Source organism: Silene latifolia, unplaced genomic scaffold (assembly GCF_048544455.1).
Source record: "Silene latifolia isolate original U9 population unplaced genomic scaffold, ASM4854445v1 scaffold_358, whole genome shotgun sequence".
Lineage (NCBI taxonomy): Eukaryota > Viridiplantae > Streptophyta > Magnoliopsida > Caryophyllales > Caryophyllaceae > Silene > Silene latifolia.
Window position 1 is genome coordinate 1 of NW_027413288.1, and position 16324 is coordinate 16324.

Here is a 16324-nt window from a genome sequence, read left to right on the forward strand (position 1 = left end):
ATCATTGGCATGTTTTAATCATCATAAATCGAGCTCAAATCCCAAGTAATCAATATATATGGGTTTTCGTCATTAAATTCAAGTCCAGGGTTGTAGGAGTTTATTTTGATTATCAATACGATTTCTGGGTTTAGATATCGTCTTTGATATAGGTTTACATGCTGTTCATTCCGTTCGCCGGCGTATCTTCGTCATTAAACCATCAGTATCTAACTTAGTTGATTGAATTAATTTGTTTTGACTCAGTTAATATTTTCCATACATCATTATTCCATCTACTCATAATCGATTCGTTGCGTCCAACGTCTCATTCACTTATTTCACTGTTTTATGTTGCAGCCCATGGCATGTGTTAAATAACATATATCAACTCACTTTCCTGCCCGATAAATAATTTAATCGATCATTGAAATTCACCCAGTTAACGTGGCATGCGCTTACAATTGCGGCTTCACGGCCCCGGGCGAGCAGAACAACGAGACGGAGCCGACGACGTGTCTAAAAGCTGTTCCGAGGAGCCTTGTAGCAACTATTGCTCTCAGCGTATTCTTTGGTCTGGTTGATCACCATTCCACGGTACCTAGTTTCTGCCGTGACCTAGTTTAATTAGCTTACATGTTAACTAAACACTTTTCAATCGTGATATCTGAGCTGGATTCTGTTCGCTTATTCCGTTAATTTATTCCTGCTATTCGTTTTCTCAAATTGCTTCACATTTTAAAGTGTTTTTCGACATAAATGCTTGGATTTCCATTGTAATTATTGTAATTTTTCTTTATTGTAATTATATTTATTATTGTATTTTTTATCATTTGTATGTTTCATGTAAATAGACAGCAAATCTAACCCGGCCCGATTGTTTGCTAAATTCATTGTTCACAAAGCTTAGTCTAATTCTTCATTGCTGAATTAAACTTGGATGTTGCATTGCATGCATATAGTAAAGCGATATATCAAGAAATGCGAATACTTCCCTAATCATTAGTAAGGAAAAAAATTATCGGGGCGGAGCGGGCGGGTTTGATGTTCGTCAAGAAGCTACCTATCGTACCCTCACCCCTTACTCGGATATCTTGTGAACACCCGTGTTCATTGGCATCCGAGAGTCATTTTAGACATAGAATGCTAGGTAACGAGTTCTTGGTGTTCATTTCACTACTTTGTGTCTTGACATGGCACGAGGTATTCAAACGGTTTCCAATTTTCCATAATAAATGGGTCGCGACTCCTACAAATGCTGGCTGTTTCTTTGTTCCCAAGCGCCTCCGTGAAGCCCATGTCCACGGTTGTAACTCCGTGGGGATAATACACTTACGTGTAGCCAAAGGGTGAAACTTGAACAAGGTTAGGGAATAGTTTGTACAAGATAATTGTCAGTTTTCCTCTTCGAGTACCTAGACTCGTTTCATTAAACCTTCTCTAGGCCAACCAGCTCCATTCGACCAATCCTTGTCAAAGCATGGTCCAAATTCTTATTTGGGCCTAAGGATGGATAGCGATTAACGTCATCCATACCATGATGCTTACTCTTGTTTGTATCAAGGACCTTACTACTGAGAAATGGACTGGGAATCGGCGCTTACTCTTGTTTAGCGCGCAGGCCTCTCCGAACCCGGTTTGATGGTTAGTATAGCGTCCACCTTTTAAACCAAATCCACTCTTAAAATACACATGACAGCGCCAGTTATAATGCTTATTGTAAATATGTATACCTTCACATGATCACCATTTCAGCAGAAGCGTGACGATTTTTCAAAAAAAAAAAAAATCAAAACCCGTTTTTCAAACAAAATTTGAAAATGGGCTTTTAATTAGCGTAAAATCGGTCAAAACATCCGTCGGTTGTGCGTGTCAGAATTAAGACACAAGCCCAGGCTCAAAACCTCACTTGAAGTCCTCCTGCAACTGTACTATATAGTTGGTTTAGGACACACATTTTCAAAAGACATTTGTCTGTCTTGAAGCTCACTCGACAGTGGCACACACCCTGCGCAGCTGCGAAACTTTTGCTGCTGCTAGCAGAGCTGTGACTAGAGTGGTCGGTCGTGTTTGATTAAGTCGCCCGATCTCTTAGCAATCTCCAGGTGCAGTACCGGATCAAGTGATTGAAAGCAAACTTCAACCAACTTCAAAATGGTAATCAATCCAGATCCAACGTAGCGCATCGTGGAAATACAAGCTACTAAAAGAACAAACCTATGGCCGCACGTGAGCTCCTCGAAGGTAGTATCTATTCTTGACGTAGAGGAAGGTTTGCCTCCTCTTGAAAGTGAAGTACCTAACGTGACTCAGACGAGCGAATCGAGGGATGGAGAATCCTCCTGCAAGTAGGGATGAGCGTGGTGAGCAAAGGACTCCGATTACCTAGAGGAGCAATTGATGTGCCTTAAGGAGGTGATGGCATTTTATAGGGAGAACAATGCATGAAGTATGGGAGCGTCAATTCCAAATTGCCAACTAACTTTAGGTATACGGCGGATATCCACTAAGTTCGAGGGATCACGAGAGCCGCACTGACCACGCCAGTGCCTATAGCCAGGATTACGTGTCTATCGAAGGCGTCAAACCGAGATATTCCTGTGAGGATCTTTCCTTCCATCTCTTGAATACACATCAATGACAATGGTTCTACTCTTTGAGATCACTAGAAAGTCATTCGCTTGGGAGAGATGCCGCTTGATCGAGTTCTCACATAGCAATGTCTACGGTTGATGCGGGATGAAGTCGACATCCCAGTGCTACAGAGGTTTCTTACCCCAGAAGACGGCAAAGAAGGAGTTCTTGAGGCTTTCTAGAGTAGGTGGAGAAAGACCTTTGCACTCAGTTGGCTTGCAGGACGGGGCTACTCTTGTGGAGAGATTCGTGGATAATCTCAGGACACGTCTATGCCCAATCATTTGAGATACGAAGCACGAAGCTCGAGGACTTTGAGAGCACATTAGTACTAGGAGCAAGGGATTGAAGATGACATCAGCACGAGACTCTTGTCGAAAGCGGTGAGGTCGAGGATACCAGAAGGTCTACTGATCGTTCATAAGTGCCTGCTAGATGAGGCAGAGTAAGTTAACCTTCTCTCGAAGACCCCATCAGAAAACTTCCACTTGAGGAAATTCACAAACCTTGGGGACACTTGCTCTAACGCTCTAAAAAGAGCTAATGAAGCGAGGTAGACTCCAACCCATTGGACCTGCTCCAGGAGCTTAGGAAGGAAATCCAGGAGTTGACTGGACGAGAACTCGTCTTTGTGAATACCATAGAGGGCAAGGGTCCGCTGACCACGGAAAAGTGCTACTGAGTTGAAAACGTGCTTCCAAGACATGATTGAAGATGGGTGCGTCCGATACCATAGGAGGTAAATGACAACACTCGAGAATCCTCTTGGAGTTAGTGATCCTAGTGGCGAATCTACCTTAGATTATTCACACCTCATTTTCTCGATTGAAGAAAGAGATGAGATCATGATACATTGAGAAGGCAGAGGAACTATTCACCGTTCTCAAACATCTTACCCATGAATCTACTGTTTGGAGAAATCCCGATTCGTTAAGTAGCGGGAGATCATTATGCGTATGAGGCGATGCGCTTGACCCGTACGCGTTGATCCCGCAAAGCCTTGAGAAAGCAGAAGGATGGAAAAAATCATGGAAATGGATGACAATCCAAGGAAGACTCTTAGCTCTGCCTTTGGAGAAGGAGAGATGTTCAAGGAGACCGAGACGATGAGTTGAGTCGGAGTCGGAGTCGAGGTAAGATCTAGAGAAGTGGGTTCGATGCTGCTCTGTAGTCATCCCATCGCCGTTTATAACAAGCTTGGTCTCGAGTGAGTCAGGTAGTTAGGAAATGCCCCAACCTTTGTCCTTTAAAAGTCTTGACCGCGTTGGTTTGACTACTGTTTCAACTTTGCTCAAGTTTAATATGAATAAATCGGGATTATACTCTTTGTGTTATCTTGGGTGATTACAGCTACATTGATGCGAGATGACCCAGGAGGCCCGTTCGATCAATGCCTCCCTCATTAGCCAAAGAAATATTACGGGAAGGGGAAGGGGACCGTGTGAGACCAAGACCCGTAGCGTAGAGGCAGGCTGGGAGCCCCGAACTTCGGTGGGGAAACTGCACCTTGGGCTGCAAAGAAGGAAATGAGTTATAGACCTCTAAATGAATTCAAGCGTTTTAACTTGGTCCTCTGAGGATAACTGCGAGGATCGGCGATTCGGCTGAACATAAGTTGATTAAGCGAACGAGCACCTTCGAAGCGACTGACGAATGAGCGGAGTGGGCTCACAAAATTAAGGAAAGTTAATAAAGCGATCGTTCATCAAAGTTTTAAAAGTGTTCAATTTGGTATACTAACATAGTGCAGAAGTACCAAAAGGATGAGAATGGTATTTGTATCGACTTTAGGGACTTAAACAAGCGAAGTCGAAGAAGGCGGCACTATCTACCACTCCCAGCGTCGACGTGGTGGAGCCAATCTGCCAGAACCATATTCACCCTTATCCTTCGCCTGGATGGTATAAAAGGTCCTCTTGAATCAAGATGGCCATGGAAGATATCATAAGGCCGCATTACGTCACCCGATGAGAGAGCTCTTCTTTATCTGATAATCTGATTGGTTAATCATGTAGGAGCTACATGCTCCAGCTATGCCGTGACTACGCCGCCGTGACGCAGTGCACCGAAGAGTTGCAGGAGTATGTGAAGCTGACATGATTGTCAAATCCGGGAGAAGAAGGGCATAATAGGCAACCGATTCTTCATGAGAAATTTCTGAAGAAGTCTGTTGAGACTACGACCCTGGAAATGCGTTAGATAACGCGAGCAAACTCCACGGGATGCATTAAGTTAGTCAAGAGAAGAGGTATAGAAATGAGTCCTTCAAAATCAAAGCTCGTCGAAATGCCACAGCCTCAAGCAGAAAAAGAAGTGGAGGATTCCTGAGAAAGGTCACGATATATAAGTCGATTCATGTGAAACTTACGATAATTTGTGAGCCTATATTCAGAAGCTCAAAGAAAAGCAGACCGCACCATGTGGGATGATGATTATCAAAAGGCAGTCGTCCGAATCAAGGAGATATTGGCTAAACCACGGTGCTGTTACCCGCGACAAGCGGTGACACTCTTGGTTTATATCTCCATGATGGCAAGCAAACCATGGGTGCCATGCGGCTCAAAGCTGAGAGTAGGAAAGGAAAGAGGCTATCTACTATCTTAGTAGAAGTTCTTGGAATCGAGTGTAAATACTGCCCAGCCTCGAGAAAGACATGCCTCGCTCTTGTGCTTGGGCCTTGAAGAGCTACGCCATTCTACGTGGCAGTACTCACGATAAATATACTCCAAGAGTGGATCCAGGTCAATACCTCTTGAAACCGATCCTCGGACGTCTATGTGAATGGACCTTAATGCTCTGGTGCGACCTCAATCGTGCCGAAAGTCGCAAAGAAAGGTCGGCGAGTCGTAGAATTTTTACATGGAAAATCCATCGACGACATCGACAATGAATACTTGGTCATTTCCGAGGCGAGATATAATTCAGCTGATGGGCCTCATGGACCCCATATACTTTGATGGAGCACTCAAACTTAGGTCGGAATAGGTGTGTGCTCATTACTCTTGGCGAGCATACATAATTAACATCAGGCTCGACCAGGTGGCCAGCCAATCTCTGCGAATCTGAAGCTTGTCTGCGTTCTGGACTACAATGGCGCAGTGAGCTTGAGCATTAAAAACCTCCCAGGAGTACGCTGGGGATTCATCTAACGATCCTTGACGAAATTCACAAGGATCTTGGAAAGCCAAGGCTGGCCTCGCGCCTCAGTGCAAGATGAGCCGAGTGGCTCCGATTCTTTGATCCGGCGCCTACCTACACCTACCTCGGGAGAAGAAATCAATTTGCGAGAACGCTCTTCATGGCTTCGCATCTTTGATCAGCCTGCCCCGGATCATGGTGAAATGCGCTTTGTGCATCGAGCAGCCCGGTGGGGAAGCAAACATGTCACGAATCAGGTAGAGAGGAAATCGCGCGAGCCACAGTTCGGCAATCCCCAATTTTAAACAGCCAGGTACATATCCACCGGATATGGGCCGAGAGGAGACAACGCACTATCATATCTGGCTTTATTACATTTCTCGTAAAGGGAGGAATTATGCAAAGAACACCTCATGGTGTAGTCTCGTTATATGATCATTCCGTACACGAGTGATGGAAGAAAGTCACGACGGAGAATGCGGTCCTCCACATGGGTGGGCCCATGATGGCCAAGAAAATCTGGCGTTTGGGATACTGTTGGACCTGATGGAATCAGATTCGTCAAATCGTGGAGCGTTATCCTGTTGCCAAATCTTGGGGAATGTCTGGCGTATCGCTCAGCCCGTTATCTTTCTATCTGTTAGCGTCATAGCCATTTACGCAGAATTGACATAATCGGGAAGACTTGGCCCAGGAGCAGTCCTTTGACTTTAGAGTTTCTAAGTATGATCGACTATTTCACGAATGGGTAGGAAGCGGCTTCCTCTGTTTGGTCTTACAGTAAAAATGTTAGCCAAAGTTCATAAAAACAACATGCATGTCCCATCAGGGTATGGTTGCCCACATGAAATCATTAAAAAGCGATAGCGGATCACATTTTCCAAAGATGGCAAAGCGATTGCTAGCGAATACGAGATTAAGCGTATCGCATCTTACCGCCTATAGACCACGATTCAATATTAGCGCGGTAAGCCGGCAAACAAGAATGTTATCCGCGATTCTCGAAAATGATTGACAACTATAGAGATTGGCCAAGCAAGATACCCTTTGCTTTATGGGGAGTATCAATACATCTGTCGGAGGCCTTGGGCGGGGCTACTCGCTCTATTTGACTCTGGCGTGGAAGGCATTACAACGGTCGAGTTAGAAATACATCCTTGTGTTTTACTCCGAAGAAAGTGAATCATAGCCGTTGGAAGAGGTAGATATGAAAACTCATCCTCTACAGACGAAGCGGCGAGCTGCGCTCCTACGCTAACGTCGAACCATATCGAAAGCACGTGTCAGCGGGCTTTCGACAAAAGAGTTAGGCGAAGGGCATCGAAGAAGAGACTTAGTGCTCGAATCGGTTAGAGCTCTTTTACTGTCGACCAGGGAAAATTCAAACCTAATTGGGCGAACCATTTTCTGGTGAATCAAGCCTCCCGAGAAGTGCGGTTAGGATCACGGACACAGAGCGGGAATGAGTTTTCAAACCCTGACAAACCTTGACCGACCCCAAAGCAGTGCTATACCTAGAACTAAAGGAATTCAGCCTCAACGTAAACCAGCGTGTAAACTCTTGTGTACTAAATAAACTGACCTGGCAGTGAAATAAAATTAAATGTCAGCACATGCTCTTGCATTTGTCAAATTTGTCATCCTCGTATCATCAAATAAACTTAAATTCGCACCTTGAGTAAGCAAAAGCTCATGCTTCTTTTCTAAAGTTCATTCTGAGCTCTTGCTTAGAACAATTATTCTTACACATTTATAGAACTACGCGCGAGGTTTTGATTTTATTTTTAAGTGAATGCGTAGGCAATCCTTCCAGAGATTCAACCCATCATATCTAAAATGTAATGAAGGACATTTACGTGCATTTGAAATTCAAAGCAAGAATAATAAGAGAAAATCACAACAGTTTCCATAACCATTTAACCTTTTTATTTCATTCATTTTCTAATAATAATGATCAACTACGTAATAAAAATAGAATGAAATTTAGGATTCACAAAAATCCCTCCCTTTTTATTACAACAATAATAATAATAACAATCAAATAATAAATAAAGGCTAAGACTCTTCCTCCATCTTCCCTTGCCTTGTCATTCTTGTCATATTTTTATCGACCTCGAAAGTAGGACGCTCTTTAGCCGCCAGGACCTAATCACCAACGGTCTCTCTAGGGTCTAGATTTTCCATTCTTGCCAATCTGCCGTCTACTACTGACAGGTAGTCTTGGCAAGTTTCTTGAAGGATGAGCAGACTTGAAACGGCTTCTTCTTATCCTCTGCATCCAGGATGCTTCTGCTTTCTCTTTCTCCTCGCGCACCTTATGCTCGTGCATTGCAGCAACTACTCGACTTCTCGCTCTTAGGTTGTAGCCTTTCTACCTCGGATAAGAATCGACACCCATAAAGCATTGGCGGAGAATCAAAGAACCACGTGTTTCTTTGGGCCCATTTAATGGGCCACTCTCTCCGACTCTCACCCATGGCGTAGCCTTACATGCCGATCTCTTGGGACGGTATCAAACCTAAGGATGCGTGCCGAGGCTTTCAGCCCAACTTGTCTCATCGACTCTTCAAGATACCATAGTAAACTCCAATCAGGAATGCACAGGCCTGAGTGGATCGACACTTTCGAGGTGACGGACTTGTAAGGGGTACCACTGCATGGGCAGCCACGATCGCTTGAGCCGTCATCACTCTTGAAGCTTGTTCTTCCAATAATCCACGGACCGGGTAAAAGTCACCATATGCAACCTACGCCCTCGCCATGATAAATGAGGCACTGATGGAGAAAAGCGCATGGCAGGGGTTGATCAATCGGAGGCCAGTTCATAAGCGAGCCTACAAAGCGAATTTTGAACGCCGAAAAAAACAAAAGCAGAAATCATGAAAAAAAAAAAAAAAAAAAATTCTTTTACTGCCGAAATGGCCAGGACTCCCAAAGGCAATGGAATCACGGTTGGATTTCCACTATTATCCAAACCTAATATAATCTCTCCCTAGGCATAAGCAATTTTGGAAGCCCTCCCGCGGCTCATGCGCTCAAACAAGGCCCAGCGAGATCCTCTGAGTCTTCATCAACATGCTTGCAGAAGACATACGCATCTGACAATGGCTTAGTGCCCTCACTTTAGCAGCATGAAAGCCGGTGGAATTGGCTGTTGATAAATACGATCTGCGATCGACATTCACGCACCTTTTGGAGGTAACTGGGCGGCGGTCACGCAAGTCTGAATCGATGAAACAAATCTCAAAATTTGCTTTTGTGCCTTGAAGTAGAAGAAGGAATGGCGACCGATGTTAGGGTCGTCACGATAGCGTGATTCTTCCAGGAAAAGGAACAAATATCACCCCCGAGGGAAGCATAAAGCGTAGTAGTTCGGGTCCCGATAATCTGACGAGAAGCGTGCCGAAGCGGTTTCACAGCAACAGTGATTTTGAACTTAACAGCGACCAGGGGTATAGAGCCCGTATCTTTGTGTGTTTGAAAACTGCGTTGGTCGTTCCTTCCCGAAGCGGATCTCAGTATTCGCTGATGAGAGAATTTATTTTGAAAATTTTGTGTAATTAGACGAAGAATAGGCGGAAGATTTGTGTGAATACAAAGCTCCATCAGCGTTTCTATTTATACTAATTCTTTGTTTCAATCAAATCAGAATAGAACAACTTTGAGGCAGTGCGGCCTCTTTGCCTTATCTTAAAGAGACATGACTAAACGTGATGTAGCCTCTTCCTCGATTTAAGCCAGTGATTTTCGCGTTGGATCTTTCCTAATTCCATGACGAATAATTTCCTATTCCTACGAGTTATTATTTTGGTAAATCTCACGGAAGATTACCATGTTTTGATTTCTCCCTAAATTCAGCGGGCATGCATTTGAACGACATCGACATTTTACGCCATTTTACCACATGTGCACTTTCTTTTTAGGAAATAAATTTTATTTATTTTTAGGAAATAAATTCATTTGCATTTTTAGGAAATAAGTTTGTTTAATTCGTTTATTTTAACAAATCTCGAAATGTATATATTAATTTAAATCTCTACATTTCTAACTATAAATTTCCTTTTTTACTTTTTTTTTTTTGGTAACCCTCTCTCGTCCGATTAATTTTCAAACAAAAATTTTTGCATTTTTGCATTCTCGAGTCTCGTTTTGAGAGTAGTGGTAGTATGTATGCTCGAATAACATGTTTTCTGCGTGTTTTTCTGCGCAATTTGGCGGCATGGCCGAATGGCCCAAATCATCTGCAAACTGTTGACTAACTGCGGTCTGAACAACAATCGACAAAGGCACTCGAGATACATCATTATATGCCAAATGAAGGAAATGTACAACAAGCTGGAGGCTCGAGCCCCGAACAAAGTCAAAAAAATGTTCAAATCAATGTCTGAAATGTACGAAATACGTAGCTACAGAAAACTCATTGGGCGCCATCGACTCTGCAGCTCTCGCCCGCAGGCGGCGATCTCGGCGTCCGAACCTCAGGCTCCCTCGACAGCGAGCGTCTCACTCCCGGGGCGAGCTGACTCGCTCCGACTGGCGGCCACCACGTGTGATAATTGGCTCATATCAGTTGTTTGAAGCAAAATCGAGAAAATCAAAAAAAAAATCAAGAAATAAAATAGGCGTAAGGTTCACATACACGGCCGACCTCGGCCATGGAAACAAATTACTCGCGACGATGTCCTTGTGCGGTTAGCACCCCTCCTGGCGCACAAATCGGCGGTAGCAGCTGCGTTTTCAAAAAAAAGAAATTCAGCATTGAACATTTGTCAAATGTGTTCTTTTACGAAAGTTATCTGAGTTAGAGGCCTCAAAATCGGATCTTGATCGTCCAGGCCGGCCATCCTGCATCACGGCTCCCGGTCAGTCCGTGGCGCTGGAGATCGTCGTCCCGGTTGCGTCGAAGTGTACTCGAGGTCTCAAAGGAGTCTTTCAGGGGAGCTCCCCATCTGTGCGCCTGACCTCTCTATGACGAATGGTTCTCGTCGATCGATGATTTTTCGTCATGATTCTCAAAAAATCAAATCAAAATGGTCTCACACTCTTGTGTGATCGTAACCTCCAGTAAAGGCAGCAGGAAATAGTCCTGCACTTGAGAGATGGTCGTCACATTTGGCATGACCAGTCAGCCTCACTCTCGGCCTCGAGGAGAGAAGGCTCCTAAACATAAATCACAGGAGGATCGCGAGGCAGAATCGGCCACGCCCATGACAGCCCAGGCAAGCGCTCGCCCAGTACCACGCGGGACCAGCCAGCGTCCTCAGCGGCCAGCCGGCAAGCTCCTGGTCCCGAGGACCTCGACCCACGAGGGCGCTCCAGCGTACTCGCGAAGTCTGAGCACTTGCTGACAAGATGAGCGAGGATCATTCCTGATCAATTAAAGACAATATAAGAATCAAGTTAATATAGTGGGATACTGTTTTGCTCGGTGAAAGAAGCGTTAAATCCATAAGGTGACGTTGTGAGAAAGAACGCTTGCTCTTCGTTACGACACATCTGCCCAACCCTCACCCGCGGGATGAAGCCCCACTCTCCAGCTCGCGTCCTCTTGGGCGGGCTACAAGATGAGTACACTGTGCTTTACTATGCAAGCAAATATTCGATGACGATCTTTGCGTGATTTGATAAAGAAAATTTACTTTGGTCTGAGTTCCGCACCTCCGGCGGTAGTCAGTCGGCTTGGCCTGGGAGGTCCAGCTTCTCCATCGACTCGGGCGAACCATGGCCCTCGTGAGCGGATAAGCATAACACATAAGCTTAGTGTGGACCCAAAGTGTAAACCCATCCAACAGAGAAGAAGAAAGTTTGCGGCGGAGAGAAATAAGGTGATCAACCAGGAAGTAGATATTCTGCGCCGGGCAACGAAGAAAATAAGAGAAGTAAATACCCAGAATGGCTGTCTAACGTAGTGGTGGTGCCTAAGAAGAATGGAAAGTGGAGAGTATGTGTGGACTTCACCGATCTCAACAAAGCATGCCCTAAAGATCCTTTCCGCCGCCTCATATTGACGCAATGGTAGATGCGACAATTTGGACATGAGATGTTAACATTCCCGGACACATGGAGTGGATACAATCGGATCAGATGGATCCTGCAGATCAAGAGAAGACGACATTTATGTCCGAAAGAGGAATATATTGCTACAACGTCATGCCATTCGGCCTAAAGAACGCAGGCTCCACATATCAAAGGCTGGTTAACGAATGTTCAAAGAACAGATAGGAAGAACAATGGAGGTGTATATCGACGACATGGTGGTGAAATCAGAAAAGGCCAAAGATCATATACGGCATCTGGCAGAAACGTTCAGCACCCTCAGAAAATACAAAATGAAGCTAAATCCATCTAAGTGCACCTTCGGAGTATCTTCTGGCAAATTCTTAGGCTATATAGTAACCCAAAGAGGAATAGAGGCCAAGATCGAGCGGATCAAAGCCGTCTTGCACTGGAGTCACCCGAGAAGCCTAAGGATGTTCAAAGACTAGCTGCAAAGGTAGCAGCCCTGAAACAGTTCATTTCAAGATCTTGAGATAAATGCAGTGTTTTACGACGTTCTAAGAAAAAGCCGAAGTTTGAATGGACCTCGAGCACGAGCAAGCCTTCGAGAGTCTGAAGCACTACCTCGAAGCCCGCCCCCTATTTGTCAAAACCAAAGCCGGAGAACCACTATTCCTATACCGGCCGTCACGGAAGTGGCGATGAAGTGTCTTTGTCTTGGTCGAGAGCAAGAAAAGGAGCGAGAAGCTTGATATAGTACGTGAGCAAGTCTCTCCGGCGGCAGAGACTAGGTACACATCCCTTGAAAAGTTAGTACTAGCATTAGTAGTAGCATCTCGCAAACTGCGCCCCTATTTTGAGTCCCACATCATACATGTCGTGACCAACTACCCGCTAAAATCTATCATGAGGAAGCCTGAACTATCAGGCAGAATGTCAAAATGGTCTGTACACCTCAGTGGATACGATATCCAATATGACCCCAGAACAACAATCAAATCGCAAGCACTGGCCGACTTTGTGTCGACTTCACCACCATCCGAGAACGCGCAGACACGGAGATCCTCACCTTAGAAGGAAGCAAGGAGACAAAATTCGCGAGATGCATATTGACGGAGCCTCCAACCAAAGGGGGCGGGTGTGGGATTAATCCTGTGGTCACCACAGGAGACCGATAGCGCAAGCGAGAAGATGTGAATTCAAGGCAACCAACAATGAAACAGAGTACGAGGCCTTGATATTAGGAATGAAGCTAGCTTTGGAGTTAGGGGTTAGGCACCTGCTCATATCCAGTGACTCTCTATTAATAGTCAACCACGTGAATGATGAATTTATAGCCAGAGATTCGAAGATGATTGCATACCTAAAAGTAGCAAAGGAGTTAAAACAGAAATTCGAAACTTGCAAGCTTAAACAGATCCCCAGAGATCAGAACGTGGAAGCAGACGCCTTGGCAACTCTGGGGGCAACATTTAAACCAACGGAACTATCCAGCATCCCAATAGCACACATGCTGAAGCCTTCCATCCAGAAGGCAGATGAAATAGATAAAGGTGAACTGGAGGATCTACAGAACGAGAAAGAAGTCCAGGCAGTTACAGAGGAAGGTGAGAACTCCCAGCCAAACAGGCAGACGCCTGACCGAACAGCCAAACAAGAAGGCAACTGGCGCACACCTTACCTAGTCTGGCTACGCCATAACAAGCTACTAGATGACAAGAAGGAAGTGAGAGCTTTCAGAGTGAAGGCCTCCAGATTCATACTTATTGATAACATATTATTCAGAAAGTCGCTAGCAGGCCCCTACCTACGGTGCCTGGACAAGGAAGAAGCACAGACTGTGTTACATGCTCTCCACAATGGCGAATGTGGAAACCATGCAGGGGCAGGAGTCTGGCAAATAAAGCCCTAAGACAGGGATACTATTGGCCTACAATGAAGGCAGATGCAGCAGAGTACGCACGAAAATGTGACGCCTGCCAGCGCTCAGCACCAATGATCCATCAGCCACCAGAGCCCCTGCATCCTATCATTTCTCCCTGGCCATTTATGGCATGGGGCATGGACATAGTAGGCCCTCTACCACGGGCCACAGGAAACAGAACCTGGATGCTAGTAATGACAGATTACTTCTCCAAGTGGATAGAGGCAGAAGCATTCACAGAGGTAAAAGATAAACATGTCATTTCGTTTATAAAACGAAACATCATTTGCAGGTTTGGTATCCCATCAGAAATCATATGTGACAATGGTTCACAATTCATCTCCAACGATACCGAGGGATACTATGCCAGGTGGAACATCACCTTAAAAAAGTCAGCACCTAGGACTCAAGTCCAACGAGCAAGTGAATCCAAAGAACAAAATCATCATGGACAATCTAAGAAGGAGGTTACGGGAGTTAGGAGGAAAGTGGGAAGATGAATTGCCACTAGTGTTATGATCGGATTTAACGACACCAAAGATAGCAACAGGTCAAACACCCTTCACTGGTGTTTGCGCAGAAAAATCATATTCGTCGAAGTTCTAGTTCCCACTCACAGGTATGAAAATATGACAGGGGAACTGAACAATACAGAGATGATCAGAAGCCTGGACACAATTGACGAGCTGCAAGCAAGCGCAAAAATCCGTATGGCTGCCTACAAAGAGTCTGTGGCCAGGAGTTATAACAAGAATGTGAAAGTCAGGCTCCTGGAGGTAGGAGACGTGGTCCTCCGAGAAGTGTTCCAAAACACCAAGAATCGAAAAGCAGGCAAACTCGCCTACAAATGGGAAGGACCATACCAGGTAGAAGGAGTTGTTGGCCATAGTGCATACAGACTGATGACTATGGACGTCAAATCATACAACGCCCATGGAACATACTTCACCTGAAGAGATATTACTTTTAATAATAAGTAGACTTTAGCTTTCTGAATGATGTACTATGAAAAGCCAAATCACTTTTAAAGTTAAAATAAAATCCGATAGTAGGCATACTGCCAATTTCACTTTTATTTCTGGTGTCTATAGCTCTTTTAAAACTTTAAATTACTATTGGGTGGTGTGGTCTGGCAGCGTCCTGGGACCACAATTGCTCTGGTACCCCATGAGATGGTGACAGGTACTTCACATCATTTTAATAGATTTTCTTATTTTCAGGCTTCTCTAAGTACATCACTTTGAATCCTAGTGTCTATGGTACTTTGAAAGGATGTCTAGCAGATCGTCAACCGCCAACGCGGGGTGACAAGGCACATGGCACTCCAACATGCCTAACCTATTTTCTCCACAAGGAGCACCCTCACTGGCGAAATGTGGAACATACGAAAGAGAGCCTGGTCTGATTTGAATACGCTTACCCATCTACCCCGATACCACCCCCGGACGTAGCTCGCACTAATCGCAATTAATCGGGGCCCCAAAGATGCATGCACACGAACATGGAACGTAGGGATATCTGCGCTACCAGAATCCTGCAGCGTCCCATTGGTCCTAGAACGGCGATAAACTTGCCTAAATTACGCCCCTGCTGGCTTTAAACGTGATGAACACACCTTGCGTCATGAACAAGGTTAAGTAGTCCAAAACTGCGGCATACGCCTTAATCAGCCATCCGGCTGACACGACAGCCTAGCTTAGTCCGGATCACCTATTCAGCCGACAGCCAGGGGTCTAAATCAGCCTCCCCACGGCCACTCCTCCTTTTAGGTTGGCCATCCGGTGAGCTAGTCGAGTCAACGCCACCTTTTTTTCAGGTTGACAGACTCGCCTAAATCGATCAGCAGTGACACGGCAAACTTCCTAAAAATAGGAAAAATAAATAACAAGCACGCGATATGTAAAACTAAAACCTTGCCAAACTATGACAAGGGGCATTTCAAAACATGGCCAAAATACGACCCCAAGTTTAACCGCCACCTTGGCGGAGCAACCACAGAAAGAAAGTTTTAAAACTTACAAAGTCTGCCACCTCTGGGCAAGACTGCAAAAAAGTTCATCAAAACATAAAAATACTTAATTATCAGTCACATTAATGACCTCCACCTCTGGCATCTCCTCTGCCTGCTGACCTCCCGTTTCAGGTACCGCACCAGCCTGCGCATCCTCAGCCGCCATAGCTCCCTGAGCTCCATCAGCAGCATCCTGGGACACTCCAGCGTCACCCCCAGCAGCTTTCTCAGCCAGTGCATGAGAATTTACCTCCCCAACTTCAGGCATCAGCACACTCAGATCAGGTTGGGTGGGGTAGAGCATCTCCAGCTGCCTCTCCTCTTCCTCTATAGCTTGCTGGGTAGGAGCCTCTTCAAGAGCAGCACACATCCCACTGATTTTTCCCCGCCAGGTAGCATAGGCAACAACATTGGTGGCCAGGGAGATCAGCTCACTGATCTTCTCATCAGAGCGCTTGAGGGAGTCAGAGAGAGTGTTGCACACCGCTTGAGTACGAGCCAGGTGATCAGCCCCCTCCTTCAGCTTCTTCTTGGTGACAGCAAGCTCAGTCTTCAGCTCCACCACACGCTCTTTCAGATCAGCCCGCTGCTGTGCCAGATCAGCAATAGTCCCCTTCAACTCCTGGTTCTTGACGTTGGTA